The 19,841-nt window shown below is 44.3% G+C and overlaps 1 protein-coding gene across 1 annotated transcript in view; it reads left to right on the top strand.

Moving 5' to 3' along the window:
* Positions 1–19,841, top strand: part of CACNA1S (calcium voltage-gated channel subunit alpha1 S) — a 960,893-nt gene that overhangs the window by 697,057 nt on the left and 243,995 nt on the right. The window lies entirely within an intron of this gene.

The following is a 19,841-nucleotide window of genomic DNA, read 5'->3' as shown; positions in this document are numbered from 1 at the left end:
TATAAGGCTATATTCAGTTAACCCCTTCCCGCACCTTGGCGTAAATGCACGTCCAGGTGAGCAGTAACTTCGCGCACCTAGGCATGCAGTTACGTCCGCGCTTTAACAGTTAACCGATGCACAGTGCTACACCGCAGCTGCGGTTAACTCTGCAGGGTGTCTGCCCTGCTCTCCATGTTGCCGATTAGCAGCCCATCGCCGCTGATTTCGGCAATTAACCTCTGAAATGCGGCGGTCAATTGCGATCGCCGTATTTGAGAGGTTTAGAGCAGATCGGCAGCTCCCACACATATTTGCGGTGGCTGGCGATACTTGTCACGGCAACCGGAGGCCAGACAATGGCATCCAGGCTGCCATGTACGGAAGCCTATGAGGACCAGCCGGAGGCTGGTCCTCATAGGCTTCCTGTCAGAGTGACTGTCACGTCACAATGACAGTTAGAATACATTACACTACGTAGGTAGTGTAATGTACTCTAGCAGCGATCAGAGCTGCAAGTCTAAATGTCCCCTAGTGGGACAAGTTAAAAAAATAAAAAAAAGATGATAAAAATGTTTTAAAAAAGTGTAAAAATAAAAGTTAGAAGTGACATAAACAAAAAATGCTTTTTTTCCTATAAGACTTTTATTATAGGGAAAAAATGAACACGTTAAAAAAAGTACAGATATTTGGTATCACCGCGATCGTAACGATCCCAACTATAAAACGATAATATTATTTTTCCCGCACGATGAACACCACAAAAAAAATAGGTAAAAAAACATATTTTTTGGTCACCACCCCTCCAAAAATATACAATAAAAAGTGATCAAAAAGTCGCATATACGCTAAAATAGTACCAATAAAAAGTAAAAACCGCCCAGCAAAAAACAAGCCCTTACACAGCTTTTTTGACTGAAAAATAAAAAAGTTATGACACAAAAAATAATTTATTTTATAAATAAGTGATTTATTGCGCAAATGCTGCAAAATGTAAAAAAAGATATACATATGTTATCACCGTTATCGTAACGACCCGCAGAATAAAGTAAAATGGTCATTTATAGACCAGGTTGAACGCCATAAAATAAAAGAATAAAAAACATTGTCAGAATTGATGGTTATTGGTCACCTTGCTTTACAAAAAATGGAATAAAAAGCGATCAAAAAAATCACATGAACCCCAAAATGGTACCAATGAAAACTACAGATTGTCCCGCAGCAAATAAGCCCTAACACGGCTCCGGTGGAGAAAAAATAAAAAATGTATGGCTCCCAGAATATGGCGATGCAAAATGTGCAAAGTGTTCCAAAAGCAGATAAGATTGGGCGCCATTTATCAGTGCGACACTGGCCACATATCTGCGGATTATTATTAATTTACCCCATTACTATACCCTCTTATTATGGAAAGTAGTGTGATCAAATAATATTGAAAATAATAAATTCTTTATTAGTAAATAGTTAAAATAACAATGTTAGCTGAAAATTTGTAGTGCCAATGACCCCTCACTTGACACTATAGACAAATAAATGTCTTAATTATTCTTACTCCGTTGGGGAAATATGCGAGTAATGGGACAAGTAGCCTAAATCTTAGATGTATATTGATATATTGATTAGCCCACAGTTGTATATGCTAAAGCAAAGTGTTGTGGAAATGACACTGCTAGAGCATTAACTTGAGTTGGTTGTAGTGGTACACAATTCTCTATAATGCTGTGCTGAAGGTTCCTTCATCGGGCTGTAATGTTAGCCCAGCGATGGAGGAACCTAGTAAAGTGACAGTCACTGCGTGTCTGTCAAGTTGCACATAGACCAGATCAGCATACAATGTACAATGCTGAGCACGGTCAAATGAGAGAGAGTACACGGCAAAAGCCGGGATAAGCTGTCTGGGTGCTTGTTAGTACGTCCAGTGCAGCTAAACACGGTCCCTATTTGTGGGCTAATGCAGCTCACTGAGCACAGAATGTGTGTGCAGCCTAGATGGAGAGACTGCTAAATCAACAGTCTCTACGTAGCGGCTCAATGGTCACACGGCTCAAAAACAAAAGTGCCGTTTGTGAATAAAGAACCAGTGTAATCTACAGAGTAGAGCCGAGATCAGCTGTCTGGGTGCTATCAGCACGTCCAGTACAGCGTAGCACGGACTCTCACTGTAGGCTGCTACGGCTCACTGGGCACACACTGTGTGCTGCATCGAGGAGAGACTTTCAGAATGACAGTCTCTGCATTCCTGTGGAGCTTCTAGTTGATCACTACGGCATACAGGGAGTAGTGCCGTTCGTGATCAGAAAGGGAGTTTACAGTGTTGAGCCCGGATCAGCTGTCTGGGTGCTAACAGCACATCCAGTACAGCTCAGCACGGTCCCCCACTGCAGGCTGCTGCGGTTCCCTAGGCACACACTGTGTGTACAGTGTCAACAAGAGACTGTTGAAATGACAGTCTCTGCGGTCTTTGAAGCTGCTCGTTGATCATTACGGCACACAATAGACAGTGCCGCTCGTGACCAACGACCAGGGAGTTGAAGCCTGTATGCCGGGATCAGCTGTCTGGGTGCTAATCAGCACGTCCAGAGCAGCCCGGTCCCTTCGTTTGAGCTGCTATAATTGACTGAGCGCACGTACTATGTGCAGCTTCAGTGATAGAGGCATAGAAGAGTCCCTGTCTCTTAGCAGATATTCTGCCACAGTTGTTAGTTGGAGACTAGTGTCTCAAATAACGGAGTTAGTGTTAGAGCATGAAACATTGTTGATAGTAAAACACCCGACGCGCGTTTCGCCGGAACTTCCGGCTTCTTCCAGGGTGAAGCCGGAAGTTCCGGCGAAACGCGCGTCGGGTGTTTTACTATCAACAGACCCCTGGAAGAAGCCGGAAGTTCCGGCGAAACGCGCGTCGGGTGTTTTACTATCAACAGACCCCTGGAAGAAGCCGGAAGTTCCGGCGAAACGCGCGTCGGGTGTTTTACTATCAACAGACCCCTGGAAGAAGCCGGAAGTTCCGGCGAAACGCGCGTCGGGTGTTTTACTATCAACAATGTTTCATGCTCTAACACTAACTCCGTTATTTGAGACACTAGTCTCCAACTAACAACTGTGGCAGAATATCTGCTAAGAGACAGGGACTCTTCTATGCCTCTATCACTGAAGCTGCACATAGTACGTGCGCTCAGTCAATTATAGCAGCTCAAACGAAGGGACCGGGCTGCTCTGGACGTGCTGATTAGCACCCAGACAGCTGATCCCGGCATACAGGCTTCAACTCCCTGGTCGTTGGTCACGAGCGGCACTGTCTATTGTGTGCCGTAATGATCAACGAGCAGCTTCAAAGACCGCAGAGACTGTCATTTCAACAGTCTCTTGTTGACACTGTACACACAGTGTGTGCCTAGGGAACCGCAGCAGCCTGCAGTGGGGGACCGTGCTGAGCTGTACTGGATGTGCTGTTAGCACCCAGACAGCTGATCCGGGCTCAACACTGTAAACTCCCTTTCTGATCACGAACGGCACTACTCCCTGTATGCCGTAGTGATCAACTAGAAGCTCCACAGGAATGCAGAGACTGTCATTCTGAAAGTCTCTCCTCGATGCAGCACACAGTGTGTGCCCAGTGAGCCGTAGCAGCCTACAGTGAGAGTCCGTGCTACGCTGTACTGGACGTGCTGACAGCACCCAGACAGCTGATCTCGGCTCTACTCTGTAGATTACACTGGTTCTTTATTCACAAACGGCACTTTTGTTTTTGAGCCGTGTGACCATTGAGCCGCTACGTAGAGACTGTTGATTTAGCAGTCTCTCCATCTAGGCTGCACACACATTCTGTGCTCAGTGAGCTGCATTAGCCCACAAATAGGGACCGTGTTTAGCTGCACTGGACGTACTAACAAGCACCCAGACAGCTTATCCCGGCTTTTGCCGTGTACTCTCTCTCATTTGACCGTGCTCAGCATTGTACATTGTATGCTGATCTGGTCTATGTGCAACTTGACAGACACGCAGTGACTGTCACTTTACTAGGTTCCTCCATCGCTGGGCTAACATTACAGCCCGATGAAGGAACCTTCAGCACAGCATTATAGAGAATTGTGTACCACTACAACCAACTCAAGTTAATGCTCTAGCAGTGTCATTTCCACAACACTTTGCTTTAGCATATACAACTGTGGGCTAATCAATATATCAATATACATCTAAGATTTAGGCTACTTGTCCCATTACTCGCATATTTCCCCAACGGAGTAAGAATAATTAAGACATTTATTTGTCTATAGTGTCAAGTGAGGGGTCATTGGCACTACAAATTTTCAGCTAACATTGTTATTTTAACTATTTACTAATAAAGAATTTATTATTTTCAATATTATTTGATCACACTACTTTCCTCTTTCCCTTTCCTGTTACTATACATATATCATAAATCGGTGGTGTACACCTAGTGTGAATCTCATTGCTCCAACATATTATATATAAAATTGTATGAGGGTAATACCTATCAATCTATAATACCCTCTTATTATGCCCTGATGTACTCCGTACAGATTACATATGCCCCCACATTATAAACTGAAATACCAGCAAAAGGCGAAACAGAACTACTACCAAGCTAAATCTGCGCTCCAAAAGCCAAATGCCGCTCCCTCCATTCTGAGCCCTACAGCATGCCCAGGCATCGCCATACCCGGGAGAAGCCGGTTAATATTTTATAAGGTATTTGTCTTCAGTGGAACAAACTTGGCATAACACATAGTGCACTAAAATGGCATGTCAGTGGAAAATTTTCACTCTGCACCATCCGCTGCGCATCAACCCCTTGGCGCACCATGACTTAATAGCATGTTGTGGTGTGGGGGATGATGTATGGAGCGGGCTCACGCACTAAGCCGTGCCATACGATGCGGGTGTCAGCTGTGTATTAGACCTGATTTACACGAGCGTGTGCGTTTTGCGCACGCAAAAAACGCTGCGTTTTGCGTGCGCAAAAGGCACTTAACAGCTGCGTGTGTCATCAGTGTATGATGCGTGGCTGCGTGATTTTCGCGCAGCCGCCATTATTTTGACACTCCGTTTGCATGTTTGTAAACAGAAAAGCACGTGGTGCTTTTCTGTTTACATTCAGAGGTTTGACAGCTGTTGTGCGAATCACGCAGTTCGCACGGAAGTGCTTCCGTGCGGCATGCGTGGTTTTCACGCAACCATTGACTTCAATGGGTGCGTGATGCGCGAACAGCGCACAAAGAACAACGGATTAACTCAGTTTTGCATGAGTGTGCCATTTGCCATAAAAAAAAAATGGATGAATTGTATCAGTTTGTTTTTTTTGTTCCAAACTCCTGAAAACACCACAGTACTGTAGATAGTGCCACATTGCCCACTGTAGATAGTGCCAGTGCCCACTGTAGATAGTGCCACAGTGCCTGCATAGTACCACAGTTCCCAATGTAGATAGTGCCACACACAATGCCCCTGTAGATAACGCCACAGTGTCACCTGTAGGTAGTGCCCATATACTTATATAGTTAGTACGGCTGAAAAAATGTCCATCAAATTCAAACAAGGGATAGGAAAAAGGGAACGGATGAAACAAAAATTCTACACATTCACATAGGAGCTGATATTTTTTATTTCTCGGAAATGATCCTTTTTTAAAGCCATCTACTGTTCCTGATGTGACTTGCTCATGCGGTAGGCTATTCCACAGGTTCGCAGTTCTCACAGTAAAGAAGGCTTGTCTTCTCTGCAGATTGAACCTTTTTGTCTCCAGACGAAGGGAGTGCCCCCTAGGTTTTCACTATATTTCTTGTATCGGCCATTCATATATTTATATAAGTTAATCAAGTCCCCCCTTAGTTGTCTTTTTTCAAGGCAACTATTCTCCATGCCCCTTATTGGTTTAGTTGCTCTTCTTTGTATTTTTTCCAACTCCAGGGCATTCTTTCTATGAACTGAAGCCCAGAACTGATCTGCATATTCTAGATGAGGCCGCACTAATGCTTTGTAAAGTGGTAATATTATATCTCTGTCCTGCGTGTCCATGCCTCTTTTAACCCCTTAATGACCGGGCCATTTTGCACGTTAATGACCACGGATTATTTTTTGCTTTTTCATGGTCGCATTCCAAGAGTCGTAACTTTTTTTTTATTACGTCGACATAGCCGTATAAGGGCTTGTTTTTTGCGGGACGAGTTGTATTTTGTAATTGCACCATTTTTAGATGCTTACAATATATTGATTAACTTTTATTAACTTTATTTTAGGAGAGAATTGAAAATAAGCAGCTATTCCAGCATTAATTTTCACGTTATAAATTTACGCTGTTTACTATGCAGCGTAAATAAAATGTTAACTTTATTCTATGGGTCGGCACGATTACGGGGATACCAAATATGTAAAGGTTTTATGTTTTTTCTACGTTTGCACAATAAAAACCCTTTTAGAAAACAATTACTTGTTTTTGCATCGCCGCGTTCCAAGAGCCGTCATTATTTTATTTTTCCGTCGATGTGGCCGTATGTGGGCTTGATTTTTGCGGGCCAATGTGTAGTTTTCATTAGTACTATTTTGGGGTACATAGGACTTATAGATTAACTTTTATTTTATTTTTTTATGGGGGGAATGAGAGAAAAGAGAGAGATTTGCCGTTGTTTTTTGCGTTTTTTTTGGACGCCGTTCATCCGGCGGTTTAATTAATGTGTTCATTTTATTGGTCAAGTTGTTACGATCGCGGGGATACCATATATGTGTATGTGTGATTTGTTTTGACACTTTTACTGAATAAAACCACTTTTTGGGCAAAAAAAAGTAGTTTTATTTGATTTTGACTGTAATTATTTATTTTTTTTTCAACAAACTTTATTTAACTGACTGACATTTTTTTTTTAAAGTCCCACCAGGGGACTTCACTATGCGATGTGCCGATCGCATATATAATGCTTTGGTATACTTAGTATACCAAAGCATTATTGCCTGTCAGTGTAAAACTGACAGGCAACCTGTTAGGTCATGCCTCCGGCATCGCCTAACAGGCAGTTGCGGAAGACAGACCTGGGGGTCTTTGTTAGACCCCCGGCTGTCATGAAAACCCGACGGCGACCCGCGATTTGTTTGCGGGGGCGCCGATCGGGTGACAGAGGGAGCTCCCTCCCTCTGTCAAACACATTAGATGCCGCTGTCACTAATGACAGCGGCATTTAATGGGTTAAACTGCCGGAATCGGAGCGTGCTTCGATTCCGGCAGTTGCAGCAGGAGCCAGGCTGTGTATAACAGCCGTGCTCCTGCTGCTGATCGCGTGGGTACACTGGCAGTACCCGCGCCATCACAGGACGGATATATCCGTCCTCCTGCGCGAACTAGCAGCTACTGAGGACGGATATATCCGTCCTTCGGCGTTAAGGAGTTAATACACGGTAATATTTTGCTGGCCTTAGAAGCAGCTGATTGACATTGCATGCTGTTATTTAGTTTATGATCTACAATTACACCCAGATCCTTCTTAACAAGTGACTCTCCCAGTGTAGCTCCCTCTAAGACATATGATGCATACAGATTGTTTGTACCCAGATGCATAACTTTACATTTATCTACATTAAACCTCATTTGCCAAGTGGATGCCCAAACACTTAGTGTGTCCAAATCAGCTTGAAATTTACGAACATCTTTCAGAGACTGAACAATACTACATAGCTTGGTGTCACTTGCAAAAATAGAAATAGTGCTATTCATCCCATCCTCTATATTATTAACCCCTTCCCGCTCCTGGACGTACTATTAGGTCATGGCAGCTGTATCGTTCGCGCTCCATGACCTAATAGTACGTCCTGCAATTAGAACAGCGGTGCTCGCGCCCGGCGCGTTCATGCGCTGTGATAGCTGCTGTTTCTATTGGCTAGTCAGTGAGTAACTAGCCAATAGCAGCGATCGGTCTCATTCAGCACAGCAGTGCTCGAGCCCGGCGTTCCTGAACTGTGATAGCTGCTGTTTCTGACAGCACGCTATCACAGCATAATGTGCTTGGACCATTTACTATGGTCCCGCCTCGCCGATCGCCGCTATTGGCTAGTCAGTGAGTAACTAGCCAATATCAGCGATCGGTCTCATTGAGCACAGCGGTCCGCGCATTCGGCGCGTTCATGAGCTGTGATAGCTGCTGTTTCTGACAGCAGGCTATCACAGCATAATGGGCCGGGACCATTTACTATGGTCCCGCTTCGCCGATCGCCGCTATTGGCTAGTCAGTGAGTAACTAGCCAATAGCAGCGTTCGGTCACTTCACTTCCTCTCCCTGACCTCACATCCTGCTGCAACCGCCCTGAACGCCCTGTTGGAGTTAGCGAGGCGTTGAGAGCGGTTGTGAGCAGAGAGTCAGAAGAGAAAAGAAGTTAAAAAAGTGAAAAAAAGTTTCTAAAACAACGTGTTTTTTTTGCTTCCCACCACCCCATCCACTACCCACTCCTGTTCCCTTCCTCTTTGAGTTCCACCCACGTTTTTTGGTCAGTGATCTCCTATCACTGACCACTTTTCAGTCTTCATGACCAAATTTCTTGGTCCTTGGGGATTTTTTTTTTCATTTTTTTCTATATAAAACATATAAAACAAAAAAAAAATATAAAAAGAAAAAAAGAAACAAAAAAAAATAGTTAGTTTAGCCAATTTTTTCAGGGTTCAGTGAGATGGACTTTTTCAAGTTCTTCTTCACTGATGACTTTATAGAGCTAATGGTCTCCCAGACTAATTTATATGCCCAACAGTATATCACCAAGAACCCTAACTCATTTTATGCCCAATCCCAGAGGTGGACTCCTGTAGACGCAGCAGAGTTGGGCAAGTTCTGGGGACTGCTCTTGAACATAGGGCTTCTGAAAAAGCCATCCATTAGGACCTAATGGAGCACGGACATCTTATACCACACCCCGATGTACCGTATGGCCATGTCCAGGATGTGTTATGAGGCAATACTTTGCTTCCTACATTATGCCGATAATGAGCAGTGCCCACCCCGAGATGACCCCAGTTTTGACCGTTTATATAAACTGAGACCCTTATTAGACCATTTCAGTGCCCGGTTTGCCCAAGCATACACCCCCGAGAAGTGTATTTCTATTGATGAGTCCCTGGTACATTTTAAAGGGAGGCTTCAATTCCGCCAGTACCTGCCGAGTAAGAGGGCAAGGTATGGCGTGAAGTTGTATAAGCTGTGCGAGAGTGCATCAGGGTATACATATAAATTCAGGATATTTGAAGGGAAGGACAGCAGTATTCAGCCCCCAGAATGCCCCCCCTTACTGGGAATTAACGCAAAAATTGTGTGGGATTTGGTGCACCCACTGCTGGACCAGGGTTACCACCTCTACCTGGATAATTTTTATACCAGAGTCCCACTCTTCAAGTGCCTCGCTTCCAGAAGGACTGCGGCATGCGGCACTGAAAGAAAAAATCTTAGAGGCCTCCCTAAAACACTGCTTGGGCAAACACTCAGAAGGGGTGAGAGCAGGGCACATTCTAGCAGCAACATAGTGTGTGTCAAGTACAAGGAAAAGAGAGATGTCCTTGTATTGACAACAATACATGGCCACACCAGTACCCATGTACCAGTACGAGGTACCAGTACAGAGACCCCCTAAACCAGATTGCATCCTGGACTACAATAGGTACATGGGAGGGGTGGACTTGTCAGATCAAGTCCTGAAGCCCTACAGCGCTATGCGGAAATCGAGGGTGTGGTATAAGAAGCTGGCCATGCACATCATACAGATGGCATTGTACAATGCGTACGTGATACGTCGATGTGCAGGCCAGAGGGGAACTTTCCTGGAATTTCAAGAGGTGGTTATAAAGAACCTAATTTTTTGGGACCCAGTACTTCTGGAAGCGAGGCCACACGCATCGTACAAGGGCAACAATTTCCAGGAGAAGTTCCCCAAACCGGTGGAAAGGGAAAGAGTCAAAAGAGGTGCAGAGTCTGCTATAAGAGGGGGATAAGGAAGGACACAATATACCAATGCGACACGTGTCCCGAAAAACCAGGGCTCTGTATAAAAGATTGTTTTAAAATTTACCATACATCCTTTGATTTGTAATTTACCCTGATGCACTCCGCACAGCTTATCCCCCTCATCTTTCCCTTTTGAGCCCTGCCATGTGCCCAAGCAGAAAATAACAGCCACATGTAGGGTATTGCCGTACCCGGGAGAACCCACATTACAATTTATGGGGTGTATGTCTCCGGTGGCACATGCTGGGCACAATATATCGGACACTGAAATGGCATATATGAATAGGAAATTGCAAATCTCACTCTGCACCATCAGCTGCGCATTATCATTTACACAGTAACTGTGGGGACAAAATGCTCACTACATCTCTAGATGAATGTCTTAAGGGGTGTCGTTTTTAAAATGGGGTCACTTCTTGGGGGTTTCAACTGTACTGGTACCTCAGGGGCTTCTGCATACATGACTTAGCACCAGAAAAGCTCCAGTAGGCCAAATGGTGGTCCTTTCCTTCTGAGTCCTGCCATGGGCCCAAACGTCAGTTTATCACCACAAATGGGGTATTGCCGCACTAAGGACAAATTGGGCAACAAAATGGGGTATTTTGTTCCCTGTGAAAATAAGAAATTTTGATAAAAAATGACATCTTATTGGAAAAAATGTCATTTTTTAAATTTCACAGACCAATTCAAATAGGTGCTGTGAAAAAACTGTGTGGTCAAAATGATAACAACAACCATAAATGAATTCCTTGAGGGGTCTAGTTTCCAAAATGGAGTCACTTCTTGTGGGTTTCCATTGCTTTGATACCTCTGAGGCTCTGCAAATGCGACATGGCACCCGAAAACCAATCCAGCAAAATCTGGACTCCAACAAACACATAGCGCTCCTTTCCTTCTGAGTCCTCCCATGGGCCCAAACGGCAGTTTATCACCACAAATGGGGTATTGCCACACTAAGGAAAAATTGGGCAACAAAATGGGGTGTTTTATTCCTTGTGAAAATAAGAAATTTTGATCAAAAATGACATCTTATTGGAAAAAATATCATTTTTTTAATTTCACAGCCCAATTCAAATAGGTGCTGTGAAAAAACGGTGTGGTCAAAATGATAACAACAACCATAAATGAATTCCTTGAGGGGTCTAGTTTCCAAAATGGGGTCACTTCTGGTGGGTTTCCACTGCTTTGATACCTCAACACCTCTTCAAACCTGGCATGCTGCCTAAAATATATTCTAATAAAAAAGAGGCCTCAAAATGCACTAGGTGCTTCTTTGCTTCTAGGGCTTGTGTTTTAGTCCACGAGCGCACTAGAGCCACATGTGGGACATTTCTAAAAACTTCAGAATCTGGAAAATACATATTTAGTAGTATTTCTCTGGTAAAACCTTCTGTGTTACAGAAAAAAATCTAATAATATTGAAATTCAGCAAGAAAAATGAAATTTGCAAATTTCACCTCCACTTTGCTTTAATTCCTGTGAAACGCCTGAAGGGTTAAAAAAAACTTTCTAAATGCTGTTTTGAATACTTTGAGGGGTCTAGTTTTTAAAATGGGGTGTTTTATGGGGGTTTCTAATACATAGGCCCCTAAAAATATGAGAAATTGCTGTTTATGTTCTAAGCCTTGTAACGTCCAAAAAAATAAAATAATATTCAAAGAATGATGCCAAAGTAGATATATGGTAAATGTGAACAAGTAACTATTTTGGGTGGTATAACCGTCTGTTTTACAAGCAGATGCATTTAAATTCGGAAAAATGCTATTTTTTCAAAATTTTCTCTAAATTTTGCAATTTTTCACCAATAAACACTGAATATATCGACCAAATTTTACCACAAACATGAAGCCCAATGTGTCACGAGAAAACAATCTCAGAATCGCTTGGATAGGTTTAAGCATTGCGACGTTATTACCACATAAAGTGAAATATGTCAGATTTGAAAAATGGGCTCTGAGCCTTAAGGCCAAAACTAGGCTGCGTCCTTAAGGGGTTAATAAATAAGTTGAATAATAGTGGTCCCAACACTGAACCCTGGGGTACACCACTTATAACCGGAGAGCATTCAGAGTAGGAAACATTGACCACAACTCTCTGGATACGGTCCTTCAGTCAATTTTCAATCCAATTACAAACTATTCTTTCTAAACCTATAGACCTTAAATTACCCATTAGGCATTTATGAGGCACAGTGTCAAATGCCTTCGCAAAGTCCAAAAACACTATATCCACAGGCTTCTACTCACCTCTTCATAAAACCAAATCAGGTTGGTATGACAACTTCTTTCCTTAGTAAAACTATACTGGCTGTCGCTTATAATACTATTTTTTCTCACATACTCAAGTATATAGTTCCTCAATAGCTCCCCAAACATTTTTCCCACAATGGATGTTAAGCTTACTAGTCTATAACTACCCGAGAAAGACCCAGTCTGTCTGCACTATACCAGTTGTATTGGCCGTAGTTGCGGACCGCCGCCTTCAATCACCTCCCGACGGCCGCGACCGAAGTCCTCTGTCTTCTTGCCAGCATGTTCCTCCCCGGAGACACAAGCACATGCGGCCGCACTGCTCGGCAGTGTCCTCTAGGGTGCACGCGCTCGTCCCTAGCCTTAAAGGGAAAGCGTGCACACAAGTAAAAAGTTACCTAATCATCCAGAGATCACCCTGGACTATAAAAATAGCCCTGCTCTTCCACTCATTGCCTGAGCGTTGTTGTTGTATTCTCATGTTAGTCTTAGCAAATGGTCCCTTGGTTGTATACTGTTCCCAGCGTTCCCGTATCCTGCTTCCTGTAACTTTTGTCCCGTACTGTTTGTTCTTGTGCCTTATCTAGTGGATTCCTGTTGTGTCAAGGAGATTCAACCCCCGCACCAGTCTTACGACTGTCCGATTGAACTAGTCCCAGACGCCTCACCTACCAGTGGATGAATATATCCTCTCTCCTTGCCAGAGACCCAGGCCATGTCAGCCTATGTCAAGTAGAATCTCGAAAGTGGGTTTATACAAAAGCCCTCCTCCCCGGCCGGAGACGGGTTCTCCTTCGTTAAAAAGAAGGATGGATCTCTTCAACCCTGCATCGACTCCCGTGGTCTCAACCGGATCACGGTGAAGAATAAATATCCATTGCCGCTGATACCCGAGTTATTTGACCGTATACGAGGAGCCAAGATTTTCTCTAAGCTGGACTTGCGTGGGGCTTACAACGTGATCCGAATCCATCAGGGTGACGAGTGGAAGACTGCATTCAACACTCGAGACGGGCACTACGAATACCTGGTAATGCCTTTCAGTCTGTGTAACGCTCCCACGGTCTTCCAGGAATTCGTGAACGATTTCTTCTAAAATCTCTTCTATATCTGTGTGGTGGGCTATCTAGATGATATCTTGATCTTCTTCCCAGATCTAACGACACATCGGAAGCAGGTCCTTCAAGTCTTGTTGCGATTAAGGTAGAATCGCTTGTATGCCAAGCTGGAGAAATGCATTTTTGAGAGAAGTTCTCTGCCCTTCCTGGGCTATTCCATCCCAGTTCAAGTTGTCAAGATGGATCCTGAGAAAGTGAAGTCCGCCTTGGAGTGGCCAAGTCCTCAGGGCCTGCGGTCCATACAGCGTTTTCTGGGATCCGCTAACTTCTACCAGCAGTTTATCCCAAATTTCTCGTTACTGACGGCTTCCATCTCTACCCTTACCAAGAAAGGTGTGAACGCCAAGGTGTGCACTCCGGAGGCAGAATCAGTATTTAATAGCCTCAAGAGTGCCTTCACTTCAGCCTCGATCCTCCATCATTCAGATGTATCTCGACAGTTGTCTTTGGAGGTGGACGCTTCCTCTGTTGGTGCAGGTGCACTTCTGTTGCAAAGAAGCTTCAAGGGAAAGGCAGTAGTATGTGGCTATTACTTGAGTTTTTTCTTCCGCAGAGCGCAATTACTCTATTAGGGATCGGGAGTTGCTGGCCTTCAAGCTAGCACTGGAGGAGTGGAGACATCTGCTGGAGGGCGCAGTTCATCCCATCCTGATATACAACGACCACAAGTATCTCACCTATCTCCAGTCGGCTCAACGGCCAAATCCCCGTCAAGCCAGGTGGTTGCTGTTTTTCACCCTTTTACAGTTTGTGCTCCACTTCCGTCCCGCTGACAAAAATGTGAGGGTCAATGCCATTTCCAGGTCATTTCAAACGAAGGACACTGAGGAGACCCCTCAATGTATTATAGACTCGTCCTGTATTATTGCCGCTAATCTCCTGCAAGTTAGAGACATCCCTCCAGGGAGGACTTTTGTTGAACTGGCAGACAGGAAAATAATTCTTCGCTGGGAACACAGCTCCAAACTGGCTGGGCACGCTGGTGTCCGTAAGACACGAGATTTGATAGCTTGTCATTACTAGTGGCTGTCACGGCGCGGGGTGTGGACCCACTGGGCTGTACCGCGTAGCAGAATAGCAGCTGGGCAAACAGGTACAATACAATGTCTTTAGTTCAGAAAGGGTACCTGAGGCAATGTAGACAGTAGTGGGTGCGACACAATAGATGCAGCGGAGGGCACAACACGACTTCCACTCTTAAATGCACAGGGGCTCGGTAGCACGGGATACAGGGTACATGCAGCAGGAACGGGTAACACTGGGAACTGGAAAACACTAGGAGACCATTTGCAATGACAAACTTAGGAAACACAACAACGCTCAGGCAAGGATCGAGAGGGCAGAGCCCCTTAAGGCCGTGCATGCGCGGACGTGCGCTCTTCGGGACACAGTGGCCGGACCAGGAAGTAAGTGCCAGCATCTCTCAGGAGGGAGATGCCACTGGGAACTCACTCATCCATGGCCGCGACCGTCAGTTAGTAAGTCAGGAATCTTCTTGGGGCCAGAGCGGGAGCCAAACTTCTTCACGATGACAGGAGCACTGATGTTCTCCTCTGGCTCCCAAGACCTCTCCTCTGGACCAAATCCCCTCCAATCCACCAAATAAAATGTTCTTCCCCCTACTTTCTTGGTGGCCAGGATCTCCCTCACCTCGAAAGTCCCTGACGAGCCGCCAGGAGCCACTACGGAACTAGGAGACCTGGAGTAGCGGTTCAGGACCACAGGCTTCAGCAGGGAGACATGGAAGGAATTGGGGATCCTGAGGGTAGGAGGCAGCCGAAGCTTGTAGGCAACAGGGTTAATCTGCTGTAGGATCTCGAAGGGTCCGAGGAACCTGGGGGCAAACTTGCAAGATGGCACCTTCAGCCAGATATTCTTGGAAGACAGCCAGACCTTAGTACCTGGAAGAAACTGGGGAGGTTCTCGTCTTCTAGTGTCTGCCTTTTTCTTCATGCGGTCGACCTCCAGCAGAATAGAAGATCGGGTCCGCTGCCATTTCTGCAGAAAGTCCCTGAAGGTAGAGTCAGCTGCAGGCACCTGGGACATAGTGGAAACAGGAAGAGTACTCGTGGATGTTGGCCGTAGACAATGAAGAAAGGGCAGGAGGTGGTGGACTCACTAGTATGGTTGTTATAAGAGAACTCAGCCAAAGCAAACAGCTGCACCCAGACATCATACTGCCTGGAGATCAAGTGCCGCAGATAGTTCTCCATAATCTGATTGACCCTCTTGACTTGACCATTGGACTGGGGATGGTAGGCCGAGGAGAAGTACAACTTTACACCGAGGAGACTGCAGAGTGCTGTCCAGAACTTTGAGGTGAACTGGACCCCTCGATCCGAGACAATATGCAGAGGCAAGCCGTGCAGACAGAAGATGTGTTGGACGAAGAGGCCGGCCAGTCGGGAAGCATAAGGCAGACCAGTCAGTGGAACAAAATGAGCCATCTTGGAAAATGGATCCACCACCACCCAGACCACACTACATCCAGCAGGGAGAGGCAGATCTGTGACAAAGTCCATTGCAATATGTCACCAGGGGGCATCAGGCACAGGCAGTGGTTGGAGCAGACCAGCTGGTCTGGAGTGGGCAACTTTATTTGTTGCGCACACCTTACAAGAGGAGACAAAATCCGTGACGTCTTTGGGCAGCGTGAGCCACCAGAACTGACGGGTAATTATGTCTCGGGTCTTACGGGCACCCATGTGACCTGCCGGCTTGAAACTGTGTCCCTAGCGAAAGATTCTTCCTCTGTCTGCCAGACGTACAAAGGTCCTTCCCGGAGGAATGTCTCTAACTTGCAGGGGGTTGACAGAGATGATGCAGGAAGGGTCAATGATATTCTGTGGGGACTCAACAGTGTCCTCTGTCTCAAACGACCTAGACAAGGCATCGGCCCTCACGATCTTGTCGGCAGGTCTGTAGTGGAGCTCAAACTGGATCCGAGCAAAGAATAGCGACCACCTGGGCTGACGAGGGTCCAGCCATTGGGCCTTCTGGAGATAGGTGAGTTTCTTGTGGTCTGTGAAGACAAGGATTGGATGAGCTGTGCCTTCTAGTAGATGTCTCCACTCCTGCAGAGCCAGCTTGATGGCCAGTAACTCCCGATCCCCAATCGAGTAGTTGCGCTCTGCGGGAGAAAAAAGCTTAGAGTAGTAGCCACATACCCCAGTCTTGCCTTTGGAACCTCTCTGGAACAGAAGTGCGCTAGCACCAACAGAGGAGGACATGACTCTGATGAGTTACTGGATCTGGGGGAAAAAATCTAAAAGTCATCGAGATACAGTATGTGATCGCAACTTGGGTCACGTTACGCCTTGATCTCCATGCAGGTTCAAATCGATAGGTAGGACGAGCTGCTCGGAGAAGTAACAGATACACTGAGACGTTTCTCAAGGTAAAATACTTCTAATTTATTGAACTACAAACGTTCATACTTATAGCATCAGACGAACAAAGAACATTCCATAACATATGAGTCATCTGTATATTCAAGCCTTACAGCTTCCTTTCCCATAAAAGCTCATTGGTGGAGCACCAGGTATTCCCTTATGTTTCCTTTATGCTTAGGGGGGTGGTCAAGTGATTGACCACCATCTGTTTGCAATTTCAAGGGACGGCAGAGCATCTGCAAACTATTTCTTCTCTTAACCTTTCTAAAATACCTTTATATTGTAATACATGTTCTCCTTTATAACATTTCACTCCTTATGGTCCCAAATACATTATATATGTATATTTATACCATAACAATCCCTCCTTTTGTGATTTTACCAACACCTAAATTCCAATGCTACTTCTATCTCCGGATAGCAAGGCATCTCACAACATTCTTTCATCATAATGTATAGGCCTCTGATTGAATGCTTCCCTTATTTTACAAAATGCATAACAATTAAAACATGTAAGCAATACAAATAATATCATTAAACAAATCAATGGTTGGAAAAGCACATGTAATATTTTAGTAGCTGTAGGTGAGAATCCTGTAAAAACTTCATACCAGTGATGGGCACTAGCATCTTTAATTGCTGATGACAAATGTATCACTTCCCTAGCTGCTATTGTAGCCAATATTTTCACCCTACTTAGAGTTACATTATGGGCTTGGATTAGTTTTTCAACTTCTCCTGATCGTTGTAACACCTTTTTCAATTCGTCTAAAGATAAACTAAAATTTCCATAGGGCAAAGGTTCAGGTACCCATATAGTGGACATTATTTCTTCTAAAGTAGGCAGGAACACTATAGTTTGGTTCCCCCAAGTCAAATGCGTCACATTGTATAGACATCCTGAAAATGGTCCTGTGAGTTTAAACTGGCTAAGGGTCTGCTTGTTGTTAGTTATTAAACATACATGCTGTGGACCTACTTCAATATAAACCTGTAGGTTAGCTTCTGGGATTATAGTGAGTGCGCATACATTATCCTGGTGCTGCATTAGACAGGGTTCATATATCCCTGACTGTTGATTACATACATATCCTTGCTCTGTTAATTGGCACAAATCTATATTCCTTGTCTTATTTTGAGAATCTATGTGTGTTCCTTTCATTTCCGGCATCCAATATTGTCCTAATAATGTCACCGGATCAATCATTACCATTGGCATAACAATAAATTTGCATAATAGAGTAGGATTTTTCACATTAAATGCTATTAGTCTTCCTGCACACCATTTAGGTGTACACTCAGTATACTCAGGCTGTAACAATAACCACGTATCATTTCTCTTTCCTATGGGCAGAATGTCTGTCCATTGCCTAACATGACTACTAAACTATTTATTCTTAAAATTATTCATCTGTTCTTGTTGCCACATCGTTTTAAGCGTACATACTGTCCAATTTACAAAAGTTGATACATTCTGTAATGTTCTATATTCGGTTAGCATACTTTCATTAAAAACATTTAGAAACAGTTCATCTATAGCTAACCCTTTTTTCTGTAAGTCAAAGGTAGTAGGTAACCATGACGCACCTATCCTTAATGCAGTAGATGTGTCATCTCCCACTGAGTTTAATTTGTTCATAACTATTTCTAACTGTATACCATTCAATACTCCTAATCCCGTTCCTACCCCTCCTAATAGCGTGTCATACCATTCTCTTTTTTGTCTATGACAGCTGGGGGATTCAGGGAAGGAAATATTGAAGTGTACATTCTTTTTCTGCTGTTGGGTTACAGCACTCTTACAAGTGTGTGGGATTCTTTCCAGACTTTGTACTGTTATATGTGGCTTAAAACTATCTCTTAAAATTGTTATCAAGAATACAAAATATATTCTATTTCTTATTTCGCTATTATTCATACATAATATCATCCCATCAGTTTCTTTTATTACAATCGTAGAGTTGAGCCTCTCCTTGTTGCATCTTTCATAAGTCTTATTTATCATTTTGTTTCTATTTTTACTGGTTGTATATTTCTGTAGATACTGTAAATCTGGTTCATAACAACAAAGCACCAGCCCCGGCGTCTCTTCTTGTATGCTAATGTTGGCTGTTTTGTCTATGTGAAGGTACACAGTCCCTCCATGTGGTCCTTTTTTCCAAGTCCCTTCGGTTGTAGTCACATTTGTAGTATAACACGGGGCATTGGCCTTACAGGTGTAGTTACCCTGCTTTCTATCCACTGCGGCATTCGCCCACCCTGTCCTGAACTGTTCCAGTGATTCTGTACTGATTACGTGTACAGGAGTAGCAGTTCTGCCTTTTTGTATAAGAGCACACGCAACAACCGCCGCAACAACCGCAAAGATCTTCATTCTTCTGGCTGAAGAACCTTTTTACAATGACTGGCGTGAATCCAGCTTGCCTTTCCTTCGAGCTTCACTGAGGTGCTTGTTGTGAGTAGGACTTGAAACGGTCCGTCAAATCTTGGGTCTAGACTTTTCCTCACGTGTCTCTTAACGACCACCCAATCTCCCGGTTCTAACTTACGCGTCCCTTCAACTGAATCAGGATCTGGAATGGAAGCAAAGACTTGTGCATTCACCTTGGTCAATTGTTTGTTCAGCGTTGATACATAATCTGTTAGTCTACCATACTGCATTTGGAGCACCTGTGGAAAATAACATCCTAATCTGGGAGCCGATCCAAATAAGATCTCATATGGGCTGAGACCTGTTCTTTTTGTTGGAGTGTATCTTACTGAGAACAAGGCTAATGGTAGACACTCGATCCATGGTTTCCCGGTTTCTACCATTGCTTTTTGGATTTTCAATTTGAGAGTCCCATTTAGTCTCTAAACCTTCCCACTGCTCTGTGGATGGTATGGTGTATGTAGGGCTTGACTTATGCCTAGAGCTGACAACACATGGTTCATGATTTCACCCGTAAAATGAGTTCCTCTGTCGCTCTCGATCACCTCTGGAACCCCATATCTGCACACCACCTCGTTGATCAGTTTCTTTGCTGTGGCTACGGCTGTAGCTTTGGTTACTGGAAATGCTTCTGGCCATCCTGAAAAGAGATCAATACAAACAAGCACATACTCATAGGT

This window comes from Rhinoderma darwinii, chromosome 2 (genome assembly GCF_050947455.1).
Source record: "Rhinoderma darwinii isolate aRhiDar2 chromosome 2, aRhiDar2.hap1, whole genome shotgun sequence".
Classification (NCBI taxonomy): Eukaryota; Metazoa; Chordata; class Amphibia; order Anura; family Rhinodermatidae; genus Rhinoderma; species Rhinoderma darwinii.
This window is presented reverse-complemented; position numbering and strand designations above follow the sequence as displayed.